Raw genomic sequence first — 23,319 nt, 5'->3', positions numbered from 1 at the left:
CAAAAACTTTTTACCCACCTTTTTCACAAAACCTTTTCTCCCTCCTGCTCAGCCCCTCGTTTTTCCCCCTCCTATTTGCCAACCTCATTTCCCCCTGCATCTACCCAAAAACGTTTTTTTCCCCACCGTCTTTTCCCTATTGCCTTTTTGCAATGCCTTCTCCTGCTTGCCATCCTCTTTTCCCGTTGGTACTCACCACCCTCTTTTCCTCCTCCATCTACCCCAAAACTATTTTCCCCCCTTACCACTCCGGTCTCACTGCAGTCGCCATCTCGGCCACCAACCACAGTGAGGCGAGCCGCGATGCCGCAGGCTCCAGCCTCCAGCATTTGGCAGGTGTCTTCCCCTTCTCCTCCGCCTTTTAAGTTGGGCACAGAGCAGCTGTGTAGGCAAACACCAAAGTACCCGGGATGGTCTGACTCCCCCTCAGCATACTTTATATACGGAGTTATGCAAATGAGTTCTGGGACTACATGTTCTGATTGGATGAGAGAAAAACCTCTAGGCCTACTCTGATTGCACTTTATTATCATGTTCTGATTGGATGAGAGCAAGTCTTAAGACAACCAATCAAAACATGATAATAAAGTCCAATCAGAATAGGCCTAGAGGTTTTTCTCTCATCCAATCGGAACATGTAGTTCAGGAATTCATTTGCATAACCTCCCTATATAAAGCATGTTGAGTGGGCTCGGTAAGGCTCTTCCGTATATTCCCCCCACAGGGGTTGTATGGTCGGCTTACAGGAGTAAGAGGCGAAGAAGGGGAAGATAACTGCGGCACAGCAGCTTGTCTGCTGCTGTTGGCTGTGGTGATGGAGACTGTCACCGGAGAGGTAGGAGAGTGGCCCACAGCGGGAGCATGGCCAGAGTGGTAGAAAGACAGTGGGGCAGGTATATTATCAGAGCTGCACTGCCTGCCGTGAGGGCAGGTTGGGGGCGCTATCTGGGGTTGCATTGCCTAGGCGGGTGATGTGCAGTATCGGGACTTACGTTACTTGCGGAGGTGGAACAGGGGAAGGGGGGAGGGGGGGGGGACGCTATTGAGGGTGGCGTTAGGTGTGCTATCAGGGGCCATGCTGATCACCAGGGCGGCTTAGGTGTGCTATCGGGGCAGGGACCACACTGCTCCGGGTGAGGGGGTGTTACGGGAGCTACACTGCCTGCGGCTGGCGGGGGTTAGGCGCACTATCTGGGGCTGCACAGCTGGTGGTGGGTGGCATGTTAGGGGCACTATAAGCTGCTTTGTTGTCTGTGGCCCAGGGAGGGTTGGGTGTGGGGTTGAGTGTGCTATCGGAGGCTACAGTGCTAGCAGACAGGTTAGGGGCACTGTTGGGTGTTGCACCGCTTGTGCCAAGGGGCATGTTGGATGTGCTATTTGGGGCTACGAGGGGTGGGTTGGGGGCACTGTCGGGTACTGCACTGCCCATGGCAAGGGGTGGGTTGGGTGCACTATCAGGGGCTACATTGCCCGGGGCGGGGGGGGTGGGGGGGCGGCGGGGGGGTGGGGGGGCGGCGGGGAGGGGGAGCAGGTTGGGTGTGTTTTCCCCAGGCTTCACTGCCCATGGCAGGGGGCTGGTTGGGGACGCTATGATAGGTTGCATTGCTGGTGGTAGGGGTCCAGTTTGGTGTGGTATTGGGGGCTGCATTGCCAGCAGTGGGGGGTGGTGGTTGGGGGCACTGTCAGGAGCTTGCACTGTCAAGCTGGAAGCAGGTTAGGTGCGCTTTTGGGGGCTGCACTGCCCGAGGTAGGGGTTAGGTGCACTGTTGGGGGCTAAACTGCCCACAGCTGGTGGGGTTTGAGGGCTCTGTTGGGGGATTGTAGTGTCAGAGGCCGGTTAGGGGCATTATCAGCTGCTGCACTACCCATGACAGGGATCAGGTTGGGGGCACTATCGGGTGCTGCAATGCCTGTGTTGGGGACGGGTTGGGGGCACTATCAGCTGCTACACTGCTGGCGGTGGAGTGGTTCGGGGTGCTATCGGGGTTACACCGTCAGCTGCGGGGGACAGGTTATGGGTGCTATTGGATGCTACACAGTGGTGGAGGGCAGGGGGTGGGGTGTTAGGGGTACTATTTTGAGGGCTACATTGCTGGCAGCGGGGGGCGGATTAGGGGCACTAACAGGGCTGCACTGCTGGCAGCAGGTGGCGGAGGTGGCAGTGACAGCAGCGGCCTCCACGGAAAGGACAGTCCTTCCCTCCCTGGACTCCAGGCGTTACAAAGCAATTTTCTCCTGTTTGTCTTAAGTGCAGAGGGCATACAGTGTTTCTGCAGGAATACTGAGCATGGCAGGGCCCCCCACATCTGCTGTGGTTCCCTGGGTTACATTCTCTCGCTCTGTGTTGTGGAGACTGCCTGGGACCCCCAGGCACCGAGTAACGTGCACCACATGGGGGATGGGGCTCTCTGGGTGGAGTCTCAGGAATGAGAGCCCGCACTTGGGTGGGGAGAGCTGGCTGGGTCTGACTTTTTGTTGGCTTCTGTTCCCGTAGGAGCGCAGCTCCGGTGGGCCCAGTGGTTCCTGTGGAGTGGGGAGCCGGGCACTGTGGTGTCTCTAGTCCCCACCACAGGCTCCAATTCGTGGGCAGCTTGGGCCGAAAGGGGAGGGTGGGTGTCAGTGCCTTCGCTGAAACTGGCATCTGCCACCCAGTGGCCAGCATGACCAAGGTGAGGCTTTAATGCTACCACACTCTGCATCTGTTGTAGGTTTTTCAGGCTTTGCCGGCCCAGCAGTCTGTGCCCACTTGGAGGAGGAGGAGGGGCCACCCTGCCGCATGCTGGAGGTTGGAGCCTGCAGCCTGCAGATGGCACAGTAGTACAGCTTGCCTCGCTGCGGTTGGTGGCAGTGATGGAGACTGCAGTTCGACTCCAGCGATAGGAGGCTGGAGGTAGGAGGGTACCTGGTGGTGGCCACGTGGTAGGAGCCTTGTAGGGTGGGGCTGGTGTATTGAGGGCAACAGCAGCAGTGGTTGTATTGGCATGGGCATTAGTGGTGGCAGCAGCAGCAAGTCTGTGAGCCGGGAAGGGGATAGTAGGAGCCCTGCAGGGCCCAGCTGGCCTGGGGTGGGTAAGAAGCAGTGGGTGCTGCAGCATGGGCCTCGGTGGCAGCAGTGGAAGTGCAGCCAGGGCGAGGAGTCCTCCCCCACCTTTCTGCAGTCTCTGGAGGGCGCCCACCTCCTGCTGGCTCCTGAACCAGGCATGCGTGGCAGCATTGTCTCATTCTTAATAACATTTAGGGGATGACTATTTGTGTATCTTTTTGCTTGTTTTTTGTTGTGTTAATCTTGGACTTTTTCAAATTTCATGTATCAGGGAGTGGATAAAAGGTATCATAATAAGCCTTCTAATTCTATCACCTGATTTATTCCTTTCTTCCAGTCTGTTTTTTATCATCATCATCTTGTTCTTTATTTTTTTATGCTGCTGCCTATATTTCTGGTTTCTATTCTTGTTTCTCCTCCTGTTTCTCCTGCTTTTTGTTTTCTTTATCCCAAGCAATGGCCTTAAACTGAAACTGAGTTAAAAGTAAACTACTTGTCAGTGTGTTGTATTTTTAAAATAATTGGTCCATTATTGTGTTTTAGAGATGAGAAAGTAGTTGTATAATGATTTACTTGAATAGCTTTGCTTTCGTGATCCTGTTAATGCGTTGTAAGTAGTTATGCCAGGAATCAAAAAATGAAGCATCAAATAAAATACTGATAGCAAACAGTCATATTTCATCTCTCTCCCATATAGTCTGGAGATAAATGCAAGTCATGGGGTTAAAAGTTCCAATTTATGAGATCGTTAAGTGAACCAAACTCCCTTCATGTTATTTTTCTGCCACAGTTTTCAAGAGCGTTGTCATTTGCATGAGCAAACCTTGTTCATCACCACATCTTTGCAACAGGGAAGGGAAAGGGAGGATCATGTGTATAATGTTTTAAGGCAAAAATTCACAACCAAAAACAAGGCTTTATAAACTTTTGCCTTTAAGAAGCTGCAGTGTTGAGCCCTGTTTTATTCCTAGTATTACTGCCTTTGATACGAACTCTTTTTCTTAAGTGATCACTTTAGAAGTTAATGCATTTTGTTGACTGCTTTAAAGAAATAGTTTATATTGTGTCATTTTTTTCAAGCCCGCAGAATTGTATAAGGCCTATATATATACAGATATAAGGCCTGTAATTTTGACACTTTTTAATGATTTATAAGGTTATGATCATGTAAAATCCTGTTGATACATGTGAGAATATGCGTAAGTACCGCTAGATAGCTTATTTTTAAGAGATAGTTATTTTGAAGAGATAGAGATTGGTTGCAGCTTCTTAGGTGTATTTCTCAATGCATTGCCTCAGTGTTTTAAAGCGTAGAGAAGTTTGAATATGCTTTAACCTCATATAGTTCTTTGTTTATAGGGTGTTTAATATTTTTAAAGACTAAAGATGTCACAGCCCCCTTTAAGGTTCAGTAATGTTAAGATTGGAGATTTATAGGGTTAGAATCCAACAAATTCAGAGGAAAATTGTTAAATTATATAGCTGTAGAGCAGGAAATGAAACCCAGGTTCTAAGCTCTAAGGGGACCATGTCATACAAGTGCATCAGTGACTGGGCATAGAGTTGGCAGAATTACAGGATGGTTAAGAGTGAGCTGTAGAGCCTCACTGTATGTGAGCATGAATTTTATATAAGTATGTATGTATGTATTTATTTTATTTATTTTGAGATGGAGTCTCACACTGTGGCCCAGGCTGGAGTGCAGTGGTGTGATCTTGGCTCACTGCAACCTCTGTCTCCCAGATTCAGGCAATTCTCCTACCTCAGCCTCCCCAGTAGCTGGGATTACGGGTGCACACCACCATGTCCGGCTGATTTTTGGTTTTAGTAGAGTCGGGGTTTCACCATGTTGCCCAGGATGGTCTCGAATTCTTGACCTCGTGATCCACTCACTTCAGCCTCCCAAAGTGCTGGGATTACAGGCAGCCACTATGCCCGGCCGTGAACATGAATTTTTAAACTGCATGGTGTTTTGGGTCCCAGCTTCTCCATCTGTACAATGGGGACAGTACTGAAGTTTTCTTTTTCTTCTCAGTTGACTGAATTATTTCCATAGTCTGTCTGTCTTGCCACTCTTGTTACCCACATGAAAGGACCTAAGATAATTTCTGACAGCCTGGGACTCCTTGTGCAAAACAGAAGGTGCCACAGACCGCATTTTAGGAGAAACCTTTGTTTTTCTCTTGGAACCCCAAGAACTGTAAAGCAGACAGGTCCATCTCAAAATCTAAGGCTCTGCTCTACTTTGCCTTGCTTTACCTGACTTTTTTTTTGATTTGGGTGGGCATCAAAAATTAGGGGAGAGAGAGATCTAAAGAAAGTTGTGGATATGAACATGTATTTATGGTGAGAAGTTATGAAGGAGAGAAATCTTAGAGAGGATCTTGTATGGCAAATTCTTGCACTAAAGTAGATAGTGACTAATTAGGAAAGCAGGAAATATAGGACAACTCAGAAAGTCATAAGATGGGAAAGAAAAGCTTAACACCTGGTAGATCTTCTCCTGTCTAGAAGTATTGTATGTGTGGTGTCTATATGAAGGAGCTCTAATTAATTGGATTAAAAGAAAATGAAAGCTCTTAAATAATTTGTCAGAGGAATAGAAGCTCTAATGCCTTTTATTTCACATGACTTCAGCAATCTTTGGGAAATAGACAGTTTTAAAATTATTGGTGGCAAAAAGTCTTCAAAATGTAGACATTTGATCTAAATTAAGTCAGAGGTTAAATTGGCTAAGTGATTTAATGTCATAAACCGTTTATTTGACTTTGGAAAATTTTCAGTTTACCTGGTTTGGAGCCATTAGATTTCTAGGTAATGCCTGGGAACAGGTGGAGATAGCCATGTCTCCTAGCTATGCTGGAAGAGTTAGACTTTATTTGCAGTTCTGTCTTGTATCCTGGACTCTGCACCTGGTATGTAATTGAAACTGCTTACATTGAAAAGAAAAATTATGTGTTTTTGGTTTTTAAAAGGCATGGGAATATGGTTTTTTCCAAAAAGTGAGTTTTGGCAAATTTAGAAAGTTTAAGAATTATTTTTACTTGTAAAAAAATAAAGTTTAAGCAAGCTATAGAAGGTTTATGAAAATTAACTTTGTAAAGAATTGTGTGTGTGACCAAGTTGACTAAAGGGACAGTAATGTTAGATGTAATAAATGCAGGTATCCTTCCACTTTATCTTCTGTTTCTTAGGTTATAAATATTCACTACGTACATTTCTAAAAACTCTTTCACTATAATATTAACACATAACTGTGTTCTCCTTGTATTGCCTGTTTTTCCATAGTATCCTGAAATTTCATTAGTAGATTTAGATTTAGAAGATGTTGGGGAAGCATCTTATGAGTGTTCTAAGTAAATTTAAGGCAAAGGGTTTTCTGTACATGGGTGGTTATCACAGCATCTCTTGTTGCGGCAAAACACTGGGTAACAACATCAATGTTTATAAATGAGGAATTGTTTGGATAAATGATGATTTGTGCCTTGCGAGGCTCAACTATTCAAAAGCACCCTCTTTTCCTCACTTGCCTTACCTTTGGTTCTGGGCCTGGAGCCTTTCAGAGGTTACTCAGGACAATGGATTCCGGTTTCCTGTGACTAATCTGGACAGCGGCTTCCTATTTCATTCTTTAGCATCTTCCAAAAATTTGTGAAGATAATTTCTTCCTTTGTGACCCATACTCTTGGTTTACTTTGCAATTAACAATATCACGCCTTCACTAGATTATCTGTGTGAAGGTGTGGGGTGTATGTGTTCATACTCTGGAGGGAGCAGAGGAAAACAGCCACAGCCAAATGAGTCATCTTGCACTAAATGTTCATTATAAGAATGTTGATACGTTCATAGATGGTAAATCTGTCAGTAATGTTTACTTGTATGATTCTTGGTTAAGACTGCACTCACTGGTGATAAGTGTGCTGAATGGATCATAGGTGTTATACTTATGTGTGGGAATTGCATTCAAACCACCAATGCCTGCCTACTCAATTTTTTTTGATTAAAATTGATTCTTTTGATTAAAACTCTTGCGAATGTTTCCCTGGCATGCAAATGTGGGAACCGCAGTTTGATTCTAAGTAGAAACTCTTTGGTAGTTGAAATGCCATAATAGACACAGCTGTCAATGGGCAACAATTCACTGTTAAGGAATTTACATTGCTACTTGCCATATCCTTCTTTATCCAGACTTTGTGCCAAGAAAATGAAATTCTTTTTTAAAATTTTTTTCTAGAGTAATTGTACAATATTGCTGTTATGAATCCTGTTGCTGCAATTAGTAGAAAAAGTCTAGAAATTAAAAGAAAAGTAGTATTTTCCAACTATGGTTAAATTAATTGCAAAATAACATGCTCTTCATTGTCAGATTGGAGACAAGCTTATTGTTAAGAGTGAAATAAAACAATGTGTTGCTGGTGCTAGGTACCTCTAAAGCCTTTGAGCACGTTCTTCTTTACAAAGGCTTCAATCTACTCATGTGTCCTGTAAATAATCCTGCTCTACCAGCGTCCTATGTAAATTTTAAAAATTATAGTTCTTATATTAGATTGTAACAAATGTTGTTGTTTAATTATATGCAATGCAATCTTCTTATAAACTCACATTAGCTTGCCTTATTCCCTGTATGTTTGTTGTAAAATGTATAGTCCTTTTTAATATATGATAGCTTAAGGATGGAGTTAATATTTTGTTTTAGAACCAAAATCTTTTATCTTATATACAGGAAAATTACATTGGAATTCAGAGATCAGCAAACATTTCCTGTAAAGGGTGAAATAGTAACTATTTTCAGGTTTGCGCAGCATGTGGTCTCTGACAACTAAACTCTGAAGTCATACCAAGGCAGCATCAGTAATGTTTAAATGAGTGAATGGGGCTGTGTTCCAATAAACTTTATTTACAAAAACAAGTGGTGGGCCAGATTTCGACTGCAGGGTATAGTTTGCAGACCCCTGAACAATGAGTTTTTCTTGAAACAACACAATTGAATGAGATTTGAAAGAATGTTGAAGCAGCATCGTTTGTCTGGGGTAATACTTGAGGTTTGTCATCTCACACCAGGGAAATCAGGGATGTGGACACATAAGAAGTGAGTTCAAGAGTGGATGATTAATAGGTGAAAGAAAGGAAAAGAGAACAGCTCTTCTGCAGAGAGAGAGGGGCACCTGAGTGGGTCTTCTGGTTTTGTGGTGAAAAGCACAAGGTTTTATAAAGGAGCTTGAGGTGGCGTCTGATTTACACAGGGCCCTAGAGATTGGTTGGACCAGGTGTGAATGTTTGCATAGCAAAGGGAGAAGCTGGCCATCGCACCCTAATCTTTTATTATGCAGACGGGTTCTCTACCTTACCAGCACCATATTGTCTGTTCCTTACTGTACCTGTGGTTGACAGAAAAGGGAAGATGGAGCCACCATGTTGAACATGCCTGGCCCACAGGTAGCCTTTTCCTATTGGCACAGCTGCCGGCATTCCCTTGAGAGCTTATCAATGTCTGCAGCCCAATTTTACAGGATGCTCTTTGTTAGAAAAGAAATGATATGGGAGTTTCTTTTCATTAATAGAAAAACTTTACACTAGGACTTTCTTACCCCTCAGTGTCTGCCTAAATAATTTCTTTTTAATTCCTACATCCATGTTGCATGTGCAATAGAGAAGGTGACATGTAGGGGAGCTGTGTCAGCAGGGGTTGCATATCTCTTCATGAGCTTCCCATGATGCATTCTTCTTCACTTGTGGCAACATTAGCATTAATTAATCTACAATAAAGTAGATGGGTCCACAGGTCATGGGACATACACTAGCTCTGCCAATTACATGTTTATTTAAATAACATTCTCTAAGGACAGTTTTTTTTTCCCGCAGATCCTGGTATGTATGTGGAGTTGGTGAGAGACACCAAACTGTACCCCATTTCCTCATATATTGCTTGTACTTTTAAAAGTGTTTGAAAGATAATATCACATACTAGTAGTTTACTGTTTCTTATTCAAGTTAGTTTTAATAGTCACTAGGGTGAATGTTTTTAAAATTGTATAGATATTTGGGTTGAGGCGATACTATAAATTATGAGTTCATCTCAGTTTTTTTGTGCTAGCATAATGACATTTCAGAGACATAATGCATATCTGCAAAATATTTCACCTCTCTTGAAAACAGTAAAAGGCTTCATAATAGGACAGACAAAAAATAAAGGCTTGGCGTAATGGCTTACACCTATAATCCCAGCACTTTGGGAGGACAAGGTGGGTGGATCACTTGAGCTCAACAGTTCAAGACCAGCATGGGCAACATGGCGAAACCTATGTTTACAAAAACTATAAAAATAAGCCGGGCATGGTGGCGTGTGTCTGTAGTCTGAGATACTTGGGGGACTGACGCAGGAGAATCGCTTGAGCCTGGGAGGTCAAGGGTATAGTGAGCCGAGATCGTGCCACTGCACTCCATCCAGCCTGGGTAACAGTGAGACCCTGTCTCAAAATAAGTAAAAATTTATAAAACAAAGAATGGTTCTAACTGTAATAAAGGAGAAGTTATCAAGCTTAAGTGCAGCTTAGATTTAATCTTTGATTTCCAGGTACTATATTACTTAAAAAATATGATTTGGATATTTAGAAGTTGTTCAAATTGGAAACTCAGGAGCGGGGTCACTGGTCACTAAGGTGTTGAGTATTTTTAATACCTTAGTGGATATGTAATATCAACGAAGCCAATGGAACCAATAGAGCATTTGCTTTCATAAGAATTTAAGTGTTGCTGGGTAGTCTTAAATCGAGCTCACATTATTGGTGTCATTTAATATAATGACTGAATTTCTTTGAACCCAGTTTCCAGTTTTTAAAAATTATTTAGCTCATTAGGCTGAAAACTTCTCTTTGTACATTTTATTACACTTCAGTGTAATATGTGTAAGATGTACATTGCTTCTCTCTAGAAAGGTGAGACAAGTTGAAGCAGGGTTGGGGGTGGGTGCTTCCAGTTCATAGGTAGATAGGAGACAAACGATTGCATTCTTTCGAGTCTCCGATTATCCTTTCACTGAATACACAATTTACATGGGAGATGCCGTAGAGGAATAGTCACTTATGCCTGAGTCTGGCTTAGTGAATCTGCATTTTTACATAAAAAACTGGGCAGAGAAAGTCATCAGATACACATTTGTCTCAGGTGAGGAGAGGGATGACTTTGGGTTCTGTCCTTTGTCCCCCACCTGTAAAGATAATCTATCAATTACCAATTTATATTGCCAGGGTCAAATTCAACAGAACTGTTTTAGTGTAAAGATCTTGAGGCCCACAAGAAATTTCCTTTCTGACAAATTATGAGGGAGGTATATAGCTTTTGAAATCTTTGTAGTTATCTTATTATTATTTTATTATTTGGGTTTTTTTCTTTATTGACAAGTAATTGTATATATTCACAGGGACATAGTGATGTTTCAATACAGAAAATGTATAGTGACCAGAGCAGGATAATTTCATATCCTTTGTTAAAGGAAAATAAGTCTCTGGGACACCCCACTAAGCCAAGTAATAGTTATCTTATTTAGAAATAAAATGGGAGGCAGGTTTGTTTGATGGAGTTCCCAGCTGAGGCAGGAGAATTGCTTGAACCTGGGAGGCCAAGGTTGCGGTGAGCCGAGATCGCGCCTTTGCACTCCAGCGTGGGCAACAAGAGTGAAACTCTGTCTCTAACAAACAAACAAAAACTATAGAAAAGCTATCTGTGAAAATGCTTTTTGATGTGCTGTTTTAAAAAGTCACAGAATGCAACCTGTGTTTCGATTCAGCAAGTTCAAAACACTCTTTTTGTGGAATCTAAGAATTGATTATTTTGATCCTATTGAGCTTTCATAAGAAAATATGAATATCCAGTTGTAAAAACTAGAAATAAGCTATCTGTGGAATGCTTTGTGAGGTGCTGTTTTATATCATAAAATTGAACCTGTGTTTTGATTGAACAAGTTGAAGTTACTCATTTTGTAGAATCTGAGAAGTGACATTTTGGAACTTCTTGAGCCCTTATTAAAAAATACAAATATTCAGTCCTAAAAACTAGAAACAAGCCATCCGTGCAAACGCATTGTGATGTTCTGTTTTGTATCATAAAGTTGAACCTGTGTTTTGATTAAACAGGTTCTGAACACTTTTTTTTTGTAGAATTTGTGAAGTGGCATTTCTGAGCCTATTGAGCCCCTTATACAAACTTACAGTTTTAAAAGCCAGAAACAAGGTATCTGTCAAAATGCTTTAGGATGTGCTGTTTTATGTCACGGAATGAAACCTGTGTTTTAATTCAATACGTTCAACATATTCTTTTGGTAGAATCTAAGAAATGACATTCCCAAACCTCTGAGGCCTTTAAAAGAAAATACGAATATTTTCCTCCAAAAACTGGAAACAAGCAATGTGTGGTGGAAACGCTTTGTGATGTGTTAGTGTCACAGACTGGAAACTTTGTTTTGACTCAGCAAGTTCAACACACTCTTTGTAGAATCTAAGTAGTGACATTTCCAAACCTATTGAGCCCTTATAAGAAAATATGAATATTTAGTTCTAACATGCTATCTGTGAAAATGCTTTTTTTTTGAGACGGAGTCTTGCTGTGTCGCCAAGCTGGAGTGTAGTGGTGTGATCTCGGTTCACTGCAACTTCTGCCTCCTGGGTTCAAGCAATTCTCCTACGTCAGCCTCCCTAGTAGCTGGGACTACAGGTGTGTGCCACCATGCCCAGCTAATTTTTGTATTTTTAGTAGAGATGTGGTTTCACCATGTTGGCCAGGATGGTCTTGATCTGTTGACCTCATGATCCGCCTGCCTCAGCCTCCCAAAGTGCTGGGATTGCAGACGTGAGCCACCATGCCTGACTGAAAATGCTTTTTGATAACGCTGTTTCATAACACAGAATTAAACCTTGTTTTTGTGAAACAGGTTCCAAACACTCTTTTTGTAGAATCTAAAAAGTGATGTATCCAAACCTTTTGAGCCATAATAAGAAAACATGAATATTTAGCCCTAACTGCTAGAAACAAGCTGTCAACACACTTATAAAGCATCTGTGATGTGGTGCTTTATATCACAGAAATGAACTTTACGTTTTGATGAAACAGATTCAAAACACTATTGTAGAATCTTAAGAAGTGACATTTCTGAGCCTATTGTGACCTTATAGGAACATACAAATATCCAGTCCTAAAGTCTACAAACAAGCTATCTCGGAAAACACTTTTTGATGTGCAATTTTATAACAGAATTGAACCTGCATTTTGATAAAACAGGTTCCCAATCCTCTTTTTGTAGAATCTAAGAAGTGATATTTTGAATCTATTGAGCATTTACAGTAACATATGAATATCTTGTAATAAAAACTAGAAACAAGCTATCTGTAAAAACACTTTGTGATGTGCTATTTTATGTCACAGAATGGAACCTGTGTTTTGTTTCAACAAGTTCTGAACTCTTTGTAGAATCTAAGAAGTGACGTTTTTGACCTTATTGAGCCCTTATAAGAAAATACAAATATCCAGCTATAAAAACTAGAAACAAGCTATCAGCGAAAACACTTTTTGATGTGCTGTTTCATATCACAGAATTGAACCTGTATATTGATTAAACAGTTTCCAAACACTTTTTTTGTAGACTCTTAAGAAGTGACGTTTCTAAGGCAATGAGGCCTTATAGGAACATATACATAATCCAGTCCTAAAAACTAGAAACAAGCTATCTGTGATAACCGTTTGTGATATGCTGTTTTATGTCAGAGAGTGGTACCTGTGTTTTGATTCAACAACTGTGAGACACTCTTTTTGTATAATCTAAGAAGTGATGTCACCAAACCTGTTGAGTTTTATAAAAAATATGAATAACCCTAAAAATGAGAAACAAGTTATCTGTTGAAAATGCTTTGTGATGTGTTGTTTTATATCAAATAATGGAACCTGAGTTTTGATGAAACAGCTTCCAGTCTTTCTGTAGAATCTAAGAAGTGACATTTCCAAGTCAATTGAGTTCTTAAAAAAAAAATGCAAAATCCAGTCCTAAAAACTAGAAACAAGCTACCTGTAAAAATGCTTTGTGACATGCAGTTTTGTGTCACAGAACGAACGGTTCCTGTGTTGATTCAACATGTTCAAAACACTCTTGATGTAGAATCTAAGTGCCGTTTCCAAACCTATTGAAATTTTATTAAAAAAGTAAAAATATCCATCCCTAAAAACTAGAAACACGTTATCTCTGAAAATACTCCCTGACGTGGTTTTATGTCACAGAATGGACTTATGTTTTGATTCAACAAGTTCTAAACACTTTTTCTAGAATATAAGAAGTGGCATTTCTAAGCTTATTGAGCTCTTAGATGAACATACAGGTATCCACTCCTAAAAATGAGAAGAAAAACCTCTCTCTGAAAATGCAATGTTATGTGCTATTTTACATCACAGAATGGAGCCTACATTTTGATGAAACAGCTTTCAAACACTCTTTCTGTAGAATCTAAGAAGTGAAATTTCCAAACCTGTTAAGCCCTTATATAGGAACATATGGATATCCAGTCTTAAAAACTAGAAACAAAACTATATGTGAAAATGCATTGTGAAGTGCTGTTTTATGTCACAGACTGGTCCCTGTGTTTTGATTCACCAAAGTTGAAACACTCTTTTGGTGGAATGTAAGAAGTGATGTTTCCAAACCTATTGAGCTTCTGTAAGAAAATATGAATATCCAGCCCTAAAAACTAGAAATAAGATATCTGTGAAAACACTTTGTGATGTGCTGTTTTATGCCACAGAATGGAACCTCTGTGTTTTGAGTTGACAAGTTCCAAACACTATTTTTGTAGAATCTAACAAAGTGACATTTCGGATCTTACTGAGCCCTTATAGGAAGATGTGAATATCCAGTCCTAAAAATGAGAAAAAAAGCTATGAAATTGCTTTGTGACGTGTTGCTTTATGTCACAAAATGGGATCTTTGTTTTTATTCAACACTTTCAAAACTCTTTTTGTAGAATATAAGAAGTGACATTTTCAAACCTATTGAGCCCTTCCAAGAAAATGCAAATATTTAGTCATAAATATTTGAAACAAGCTCTCTGTGAAAATGCTTTGTGATGTGCTGTTTTGTATCACAGAATTGAGCCTGCATTTTGATGAAACAGCTTCCACACACTTTTTTATACAATCTAAAAGGTGACATTTCCTAATCTCTTGAGCCCTTATAGGAACATATGGATATCCTGTCTTAAGAACTAGAAACAAGCTAGCTGAGAAAATGCTCTGTGACATGCTGTTTTATGTAACAGAATGGAACCTGTGTTTTTAGTCAACAAGTTCCAAACACTCTTTTTGTAGAATCTAAGAAGTGACATTTTCTATTTTATTGAGCCCTTATAATAAAATATTAATATTTAGTTCTAAATATTAGGAAAAACCTACCTGTGAAAATGCTTTTTGATGTGGTTTCATATCACAGAATTGAACCTGTGTTTTGACAAAACAGCTTTCAAACACTGTAGAATCTAAGAAGTGACATTACTGAGCCTATTGAGCTTTTATAGGAACATACAAATATCCAGTTCCAAAAACTAGAAACAAGCTGTCTGTGAAAACGCTTTGTGACATGCTGTTTTATGTCATAAAAATGGAACCTGCCTTTTGATGAAACGGCTTCCAAACAGTTTTTTTTTGTAGAATCTAACAATTGACATTTCTGGCCCTATTGAGCCCTTATAGAAACATATCAATATCCAGTTCTAAAAACTACAAGCAAGCCATCTGTGAAAATGCTTTGTGATGTGCTGCTTTTTGTCACGGAATAATACATATGTTTTGATTCAACAAGTTCAAAACACTCTGTGGAATCTAAAAAGTGAAGTTTTTGAACCTATTCAGACTTCATTAAAAAATACGAATATTCAGCCCTAAAAGCTAGAAGCAAGCAATCTGTGAAAACACTTTGTGGTATGCTGTTTTATGTTACGGAATGGAACCTGCATTTTGATGAAACAGCTTCCAAACACTTTTTTGTAGAATTTAAGAAGTGACATTTTGGAGCCTATTTAGCCCTTATAGGAAAATACGAATATTCAGTCCTAAAAACTAGAAACAAGTTATCTGGTAAAACGCTTTCTGATATGCTGTTTTATGTCTTAGAATGGTACCGGGGTTTCAATTCAGCAAGTTTGAAACTTACTTTGTGACATTTGAGAACCTATTGAGCCATTATAAAAAATTCAAATATTAGCCATAAAAATTAGAAACAAGCTAGCTGTGAAAACGCTTTGTGGTATGCTGTTTTATGTCAAAGAATAATACCTACGTTTTGATTTGGCAAGTTCAAAGCACTTTTTTTCCTAGAACCTACGTAGTGACATTTACAAATCTGTTGATCTTTTATAAGAAAATATGAATATCCAGCCACAAAAACTAGGAAAAATCTGTGAAAATGCTTTGTTACTTGCATTTTATGTCACAGAATGAAACCTGTGTTTTGATGAAACAGCTTCCAAACCCTCTTTTTGTAAAATCTAACAGTGACACTTCTGAGCCTATGGAGCCCTTATAGAAGCACTCAAATACGCAGTTTTAAAACTGGAAACTGTCTTGAAAACACTTTGTGAGGTGCTTTTTTATGTCACAGAATGAAACGTGTGCTTTGAGTTGAACAACACACAAGTTTCCAACACTAGAATCTAAGAAGTGACATTTTCAAACTTGAGCCCTTATAGAAACATACGAATTTTATCCAGTCCTAAAAACAAGCAAAAGGCTATCTGTGAAAATGCTTTGTGACATGCTGCTTTGTGTCACGGAATGGAATCAGTGTTTTGATTCAAGTTTGAAACACTCTTTTTGTAGAATCTGGCAAGTGATGTTTTGAACCTATTGAGTCCTTATAAGAAAATGCAAATATTTAGCCGTAAAAATGAGAAACAAGCATTTTGTGAAAATCCTTTGTGATGTGTTTTCTATCACAGAATTGAACCTTTGTTTTGATGAAATAGTTTCTAAACATACTTATTGAAGAATCTATGAAGTTATATTTCTGAGCATTTGAGCACTTATAGGTACATACGAGTATCAGATTCTAAAAACTAGAAACGAGCTATCTTTGAAAACTATTTGTGATGTGTTGTTTGTCACAAAATAATAACCATGTTTTGATTAAAAAAGTTTCAAACACTGTAGAATCTAAGAAGTGACATTTCTGAGCCTATTGAGATTTTATAAGAAAATATGAATGTCTAGCCCTAAAAACGAGAAACAAGCTATCTGTGAAAATGTTTTTGCACCTGCTGTTTTATGTCACAGAATGAAACTTGCATTTTGATGAAACAGCTTCACTCTTTTTGTAGAATCTAAGAAGTGACATTTCAGAGCCTATTGAGCCCATATTAAAAAAACAAACAAAAAACGAATATCCACTCCTAAAAACTAGAAAAAAGCTATCTGGTAAAATGCTCTGTGTCGTGCTGTTTCATGTGACAGAATGGTGCCTGCGTTTTGATTAAACAAGTTTGAAACGCTTTTGTTTGTAGAATATAAGTAGTGACGTTTTTGAATGAATTGAGCCCTTATAAGAAAATGCAAATATTTAACCATAAAAATAAAAAACAAGCAACCTGTGAAATCACTTTGTGATATCCTTTTTTTATGTCACAGAATGGTACCTGTGTTTTGATTTAACAAATTTGAAGCACACTTTTTGTAGGAACTGAGATGTGACATTTACAAACCAATCTTAAGCCACTTAGATACTCTGATGAGCCAACTGTGTATGTATGTGTGTGTGAGATCTTTGATTATTAAAACTGAAAAAATAATCATATATTCATGACTAGTAGACACAGTGTTTTAAAACTGATTCTGAAAGATTTTAGGCTTGGGCTTGTTTTAAAAATAATTGCATAGGTCCTGGAAACATGATGAATTAGTGGTTTCTCATTCCTAGTCACATGAAAAATATTTTATTACTCTTGTGAATGGCCATAAATAATATGCAGAATTTTTTCTCTGTCCTAGCCTTTTATATAATTGGTTCTACAGTGTACATCACTGTGCGCAACTTTGTTTTGTGTGCTCAGACTTACATTTTCCAGTTTTCTCCACTTTGATACAATTGGTCCATGTTTCATACATTTTACATTTTCTATAGCATTCCTTTATATGACTCTACCACATTTTATTGAGTCTCCTCATGCTGACAGGTAAGTAGATGAATTAATAAATGAAGAATAAATAAAAATGAGGGCAAATTTCAAACAGGTGATTAATTTAGTGGTTGTAACCATGGACTCAGCAGGTTAGAAACAAAAACTGAAAGAACGCAAGCAGGCACATCATACCTTCTAATAGCCATTGGAACTATGACCCACAAACCATTAGCCTAGAATGATGGGACATATCTTGTCTCTAAAAAAGTTCACTGTTCAGTTCTCAAAGAATGGATGTAAAAATGGCAGATACCATTCCACATTATTTTACTTCTTTTAACCTTTACGCATAAAACTTGAGCTGCAGGGAATGTTACCTCCTGTTCTTAAAAAGACTTAACAGTTCAGTGAGGAACTTACTCCTTTCTTCATTCATGTTTTCAAATAATATAGGGAAATGAATGGAAAAGTGAAGAGAAGTTGAAGACTATTATGGGGATAGCACAGAATTAGCTTCGTGGTATTATTGATCTGCCTTATTCCACAAATATTTACCAAGCATCTGCTGCTACATGCAATTTGTATACTAGGTGCTGGGGATACAGGAGATAACAAAGTCTCTGCTGTCAATGAAAGGGGTCAGTCCTTTGATTCATCTTTAGTTAATTTTAAGCACACAACAACTATCTCAAACTTTCTTCACATTTTCCAAGCCCCTGATCCTTCATGCACTCTTGGTAGATGCCTGACCTTACCTCTTACCTTACTAGAACCTAAGGCCACCTGGCATAAAATCCCTTAAGCACACTCAGATTTGCATGATTTTACAATGATGTCTGTTCCCAAAGCATCCTTACTTTCTTGTCTTGGAGCTGAGGGTCAGGAGCTCCTCTTTCTTTCCATCCATGATCTTGGAATGCATACGACTGCACTCGTGACAGTAAATGCTCAATACAGGCACAAAGTTTGTTCTCTGTTTCTTCCCTGGGGCCTTCCTCCAGTGAATATCTCTTCTAGCGTTGTCAGTTGTATCCAACAGAAAAGCAGAGATCTCTCCATTGGTCCGAAAACCTAAGATTGACTCTCATTGATAAACTTCTCAAATGAAAATTCCTCCACTTTAGTCTTGATTACCACTCGAACGCTGTTAGACTGTGGGCAGGTCAGTACCCTTGCCTAGTTCTGTTTCCGCATCTACATAACAGAGAAATAATTGCGCCTTATCTATCCTACAGAAGTGTGAAGAGGTTTGATGTGACAGCAGTGAAAGCAATTTAAAAAGCACAAAGTGCTATACATAAGAAGACATTTTCATAATTATTCTGCTCTAACATGATGTCTGTATTCAGATGATCTCAAAGTACCTACCCAAGCATGGATTCTAACTCTTGTGTATGTAAGCAAAGGTGTGAGTCTGTCACCCTCCATGCAAATAGAATCTCCCCTCCCTTGGCCCCTGCATCTCACCATATACAGGAATTAATTCAAGGTGAATCAAAGATCTAAATGCAAGACCACAAACTGTGAAAATCCTTTAAGATAACCTAGGCCATACCCTTCTTGACAAAGGCTTTGGCAAAGCATGTATGACAAGTGAGACCTAATACATGAAAGAGCGGCTGCACAGTAGAAAATATTACCAACAGAGTAAACAGACAGCCTTCACAATGGAAGCAAATGTTCCCAAACTACACATCTGACAAAGGTCTAATATGTATGATCTACCTTAAGTCCTTAAATCAGATCAAAAAATCCAATTAATAAATGGGTTAGGGACATGAACACACACTGCTCAAAAGATGTAACAGCCACCAGTAAACATGAAAACATGCTCAACCTCATTAATCATCAGAGAAATGCAAATCAAAAGCACACTGGTCAAAATGGTGATTATAACACAGTCCACAAGAACAGATACCAGCAAGACAGAGGAGTGCATTGGGGCAATTGATCATGATTCTTACGGATAGTCACTTAGTGTTATTAATGAATTTCATAACAAAATGATCAGCATACAAAACTACAAAATTTGTTTTCTTCCCTGAGAAAGGAAAATAAAAACTTGGAATGCCGATTCACTATGCCAAAAGGGAAAAGTTAAGCTGAAAGCTGAGTCATGCAAGAAACTGCCTTTCTTTTTTTTTTTCCTAAGCAGACAGCTACTGATAAATAGTTAAATTTCTCCACAGGTAGCTACTCTATGTTCATCTCATCTTACGTAAGGTGCTGATTTACTGAGCAGGAGAAAAATATATAACTGACTATTCCTTTACCTGTTTGTTTTCTCTTGCAACATGTGGATTCAGTAACGTGACCATACTCTCTCTCTTTTTCCTGCAGCCTGCTTTTCTCTTTTAAATACTGAAGCCCTAAAATATTTTTTGAGAAAGCACAGACCTGTTGCCCAGGCATGTCTTTAACCTTGGAAGAAGAAACTTCTAAATTGATAGAGATCTATCTCAGACACTTTTTCGTTTACATCCCATTATCTCAGAAAGCAAAACAGGCTTTGTTCCAACCCAAAGTAATTTGTGAATATTCAAGCAGTATCATTCTGATGTAAAATTTACATAAATTCTTGGGTTTACCAAAATGCAAATGGGCAAGCAGATCACTGTTTATAGATAATGGCCTAAAAAATGGTAAGAGTAAGTGCTGTGGAGCTAAATGTTTCTGAGTCTGCCATTTCCTAGTTTTGTAGTTTCTCTCCGGCAAGTTTACCTGAAGTTGCTGTATGTTATTATCTTGATATTTAAAATAGAAGTAATAACTTTATTATAAATAATAGTTAATACCATAGGGTCCTTAGAAAAGTGTCTGGCATATAGTCACAACCCAGTGAATGCCATTATTGTTTTTACTATTTTCAGTATAATAATTGGTACTAATTTTGATACTGAGGTAAAATAATATCTGGCAGCTTTTAATTTGCTAATGTTAAATAACTGAAAATAACTTTAAAAAGTGAAAATATCCAAATCAGTGACAATGTTTGATTTATATAAAATAAGCTTCATATTATTTTTTAGCTTTTTTTGCTCCTAATTGTTTATTACTTCACTCATCACACTGATATCTGAGCACTTTTTAAAACATAGCCACTTTTCTCAGTTGTACTACTTACTCCCTTTTCTTGTAATCCTAGCCTTCAAAGATCCTTTCTCTTTTTTCTAACTCATTTCACGACTCCCTCACCTTGACCCGCAGTCATCTCTCTCGAAGTCAATTCCATTGAATGGACGACTTGGCCCAAACTTCACCCCAACTCAGTCTCTCTTCAGGAAGGAAAGTCCCCACACAAAAAAGGAATGTGTCTTTCAACGCATGTGCCCTTTTTGAAGAAGCTTTCCAGACAGCTCACTTACAGTGATCTCCGTTATTCATCCTTTAGATAGCTGTGGAGTCCTACAGGAGCACCATGTGGACAGTCGTTCAAATGAAGCACACCTAAGCGCTTGCATTTTCTAAAGGCCCGTTGATTCATGTAACTTCCATACCTGCACAGATAAGATGTTCCTGCCTGAATGCAGCAGATGGAAATGAAAATTGTATTCGCTGTTAAGGCTGATTGTATTACAGCTTAATGATTTGCATTTCAAAACTTGGAAGTTCTCATAGATACTAAAGTGAAAGAACAATTGGCTATATTATTAGGTAGGTTCTGGTGTTCATATAACCTGGTGCTAACTAACCTGCCTGAGTGAGCCTCAATCTTCATTACTGCAGCATTTGTAAGATATTAATGCCTGTTTGAACTCATGTCTTACTAAGATTATGGCCAGGATTGAGTAACATATGGATATAAAGGCACTTGACAAATCAGAGTATTTCATAAATGTAATAATAATGTGCTACATTTATAACATCTATACTCTTTTCCTGTGTCTATCCTCATTTAAACTTTGAAGGTTCAATCATAATCAAAGATTTTGTAATCAGGTTACAATGAGTAGGATTTAACCCATAAGCAATTTTCAAATTTCCTAGATATGTTTTAAGTTTTCACATATATGTTGGTAACAAAATTCTGTTTTCAGTTTTGGTGTTTGCATTTTCTAAAACAATGTCTTGGGTACTTGCTCTTTGATGAGACACTGTGCAAACATAAAGAATGTTAGAAAACAGAACAGTTTATCTCAGCTTTTTGTGATCTAGATAACCTGCACACTGCTTTCTTGGCTCACTGCAACCTTCTCTTCCTTGGTTCAAGTGATTATCCTGTCTTGGCCTCCCGAGTAGCTGAGACTATAGGCATGTGCCACCATGCCCAGCTAATTTTTGTATTTTTAGTAGAGACGGGGTTTCACCATGTTGGCCTAGATGATCTCGATCTCTTGACCTTGTGATCCACCTGCCTTGGCCTCCCAAAGTGCTGGCATTACAGGTGTGAGCCACTGTGCCCGGCCTGCACACTGCTTTTTAATAAGCTGATCTGTCTTCTTGTTTATATAGGCTGTGCTATAGTCATTTAAAGTTCAAAATTACTGCTAAAAAGTAATTAATCCTTTACTTAAATATCCCTGCTGCTTCATGAGCTGTCTTACAATTTGGAGGAGTCTATTTGTCACTGATGTTTAAAAAAGAAAGTCACAGCAGGGAGGCTTTAGCTTCATTAAGGAACATTATTATAAAATGATCAAGGGCAATTTTTTTTTGTCCTTGTGGTACTGTTTTTGCAGGTCTACATTAATCTGAGCATTTAAACTAATAATAAATTTGTTATATCCTCTTTATCATTCACTTCGCCATGGTAGCCCCTAGTGGTAAAAGGAGATGTAAATTGCTCACATGTAAATTTCTTCCTCAGTTGAATAAAAAGGAGTTAAGCGTCTTTGGAAATGAGGGCCATAGCCTGTCAATAACTACATATATTCCTGTTTTTAAGAAATCAGAATTCTGGTGTCCAGTAAATGTAGATGCCAGCATTATTTAAAAAGCGATTCAGCAGAGAAGTGTATTGAATTTTTGACCTACTCTGGCTTCCAGCTTTCATGGGAGCCTATACAGGGGGATGATGAAGAGGGATATAAGAGAATAAATGATTGCTCTATTAATCTACTTTAATTGATACTAAAATCTGACAGCGAATTACGAGTTCCAGGCAGTAAGGCTTACCAATTCATTGCTAATTTCAGGGTTCTACTTTGCTTTCTTTTTGCCTTCAGCTCCTTGCAAAGGACATCCCCCTTTTTTTTTTTTTTGAGACGGGAGTTTCTCTCTTGGTGCCCAAATTGGAGTGTAATGGCCCTTAACATCCGCTTCCTGGGTTCAAATGATTCCCCTGCCTCAGCCGTCTAAGAAGCTGGTATTACAGGCATGCATCACCATGCCTGGCCAATTTTGTATTTTTAGTAGAGACGGGGTTTCTCCATGTTGGTCAGGCTGGTCTTGAACTCCTGACCCCAGGGGATTCACCTGCCTCAGCCTCCCCCTCCCAAAGTGCTGGGATTACAGGTAGGAGCCACCACACCTGGCCAAGGACAGCCTTTTATAGTTCAGTGTCTCAGTTTATCTTTGACTATTCTTAATTAAGCTTGACCTGGTTCTCCACCACTGATGTTATTGGAGTTGCAAAGCATTTTGCTGTTACCATGATAGCTCCCTTTGATGGCTGTTCATTATTAACTGTTTTTCAAAAGTGCTGCTTTTAACTTTCATTTTATAAATATTTAACTCAATTTTTATAAAATGTGCATAGAATATAGAGGTTCTGCTTACCTGTTTTATAAATACAGTAAAAAATCCCTTTTGTAATCTTACTAAGAATGTGTCCTTAATTCATGCTTAACATAAATTCTCACACAACTAGCAGTATCTCAAAAAATAAATGATTTAATAGTTTATGACCCTTATACGTACAATTAATTGTAGTAAAATATCTTAGAAAATAGAATGAGTATTTTTTATAAAGATGAAAAATCCAGATTTTTTTCTGGTCTTAATATAAAATTAAATGTGTTAAAGGGAACTTATAAATTACATAGTAGTTCACTGCTCAGGAAAAGAAGTGACAAAGTAATTAAAGTGTAAAATTAAAAGGATTAATTTTTCTTAAAGGCTGATGAGTTAACAACAGGTATCAGTCTCTCTTCCTTCTCCAAACTTCAGACAAATGATGGCAAAGTAGTTTTT

The 23,319-nt window shown here is 39.1% G+C and overlaps 1 long non-coding RNA gene across 1 annotated transcript; it reads left to right on the top strand.

The window, feature by feature from the left end:
* The first annotated feature begins 696 nt into the window (after positions 1–696).
* Positions 697–22,018, top strand: LOC129052531 (uncharacterized). The gene is made up of 3 exons (XR_008517583.2): positions 697–835; positions 2,709–2,890; positions 20,579–22,018. It is a non-coding gene; the product is annotated as an uncharacterized LOC129052531 (long non-coding RNA).
* Positions 22,019–23,319: the final 1,301 nt, after the last annotated feature.

Source organism: Pongo abelii, chromosome 23 (assembly GCF_028885655.2).
Source record: "Pongo abelii isolate AG06213 chromosome 23, NHGRI_mPonAbe1-v2.0_pri, whole genome shotgun sequence".
NCBI classification, from domain to species: Eukaryota; Metazoa; Chordata; class Mammalia; order Primates; family Hominidae; genus Pongo; species Pongo abelii.
This window is presented reverse-complemented; position numbering and strand designations above follow the sequence as displayed.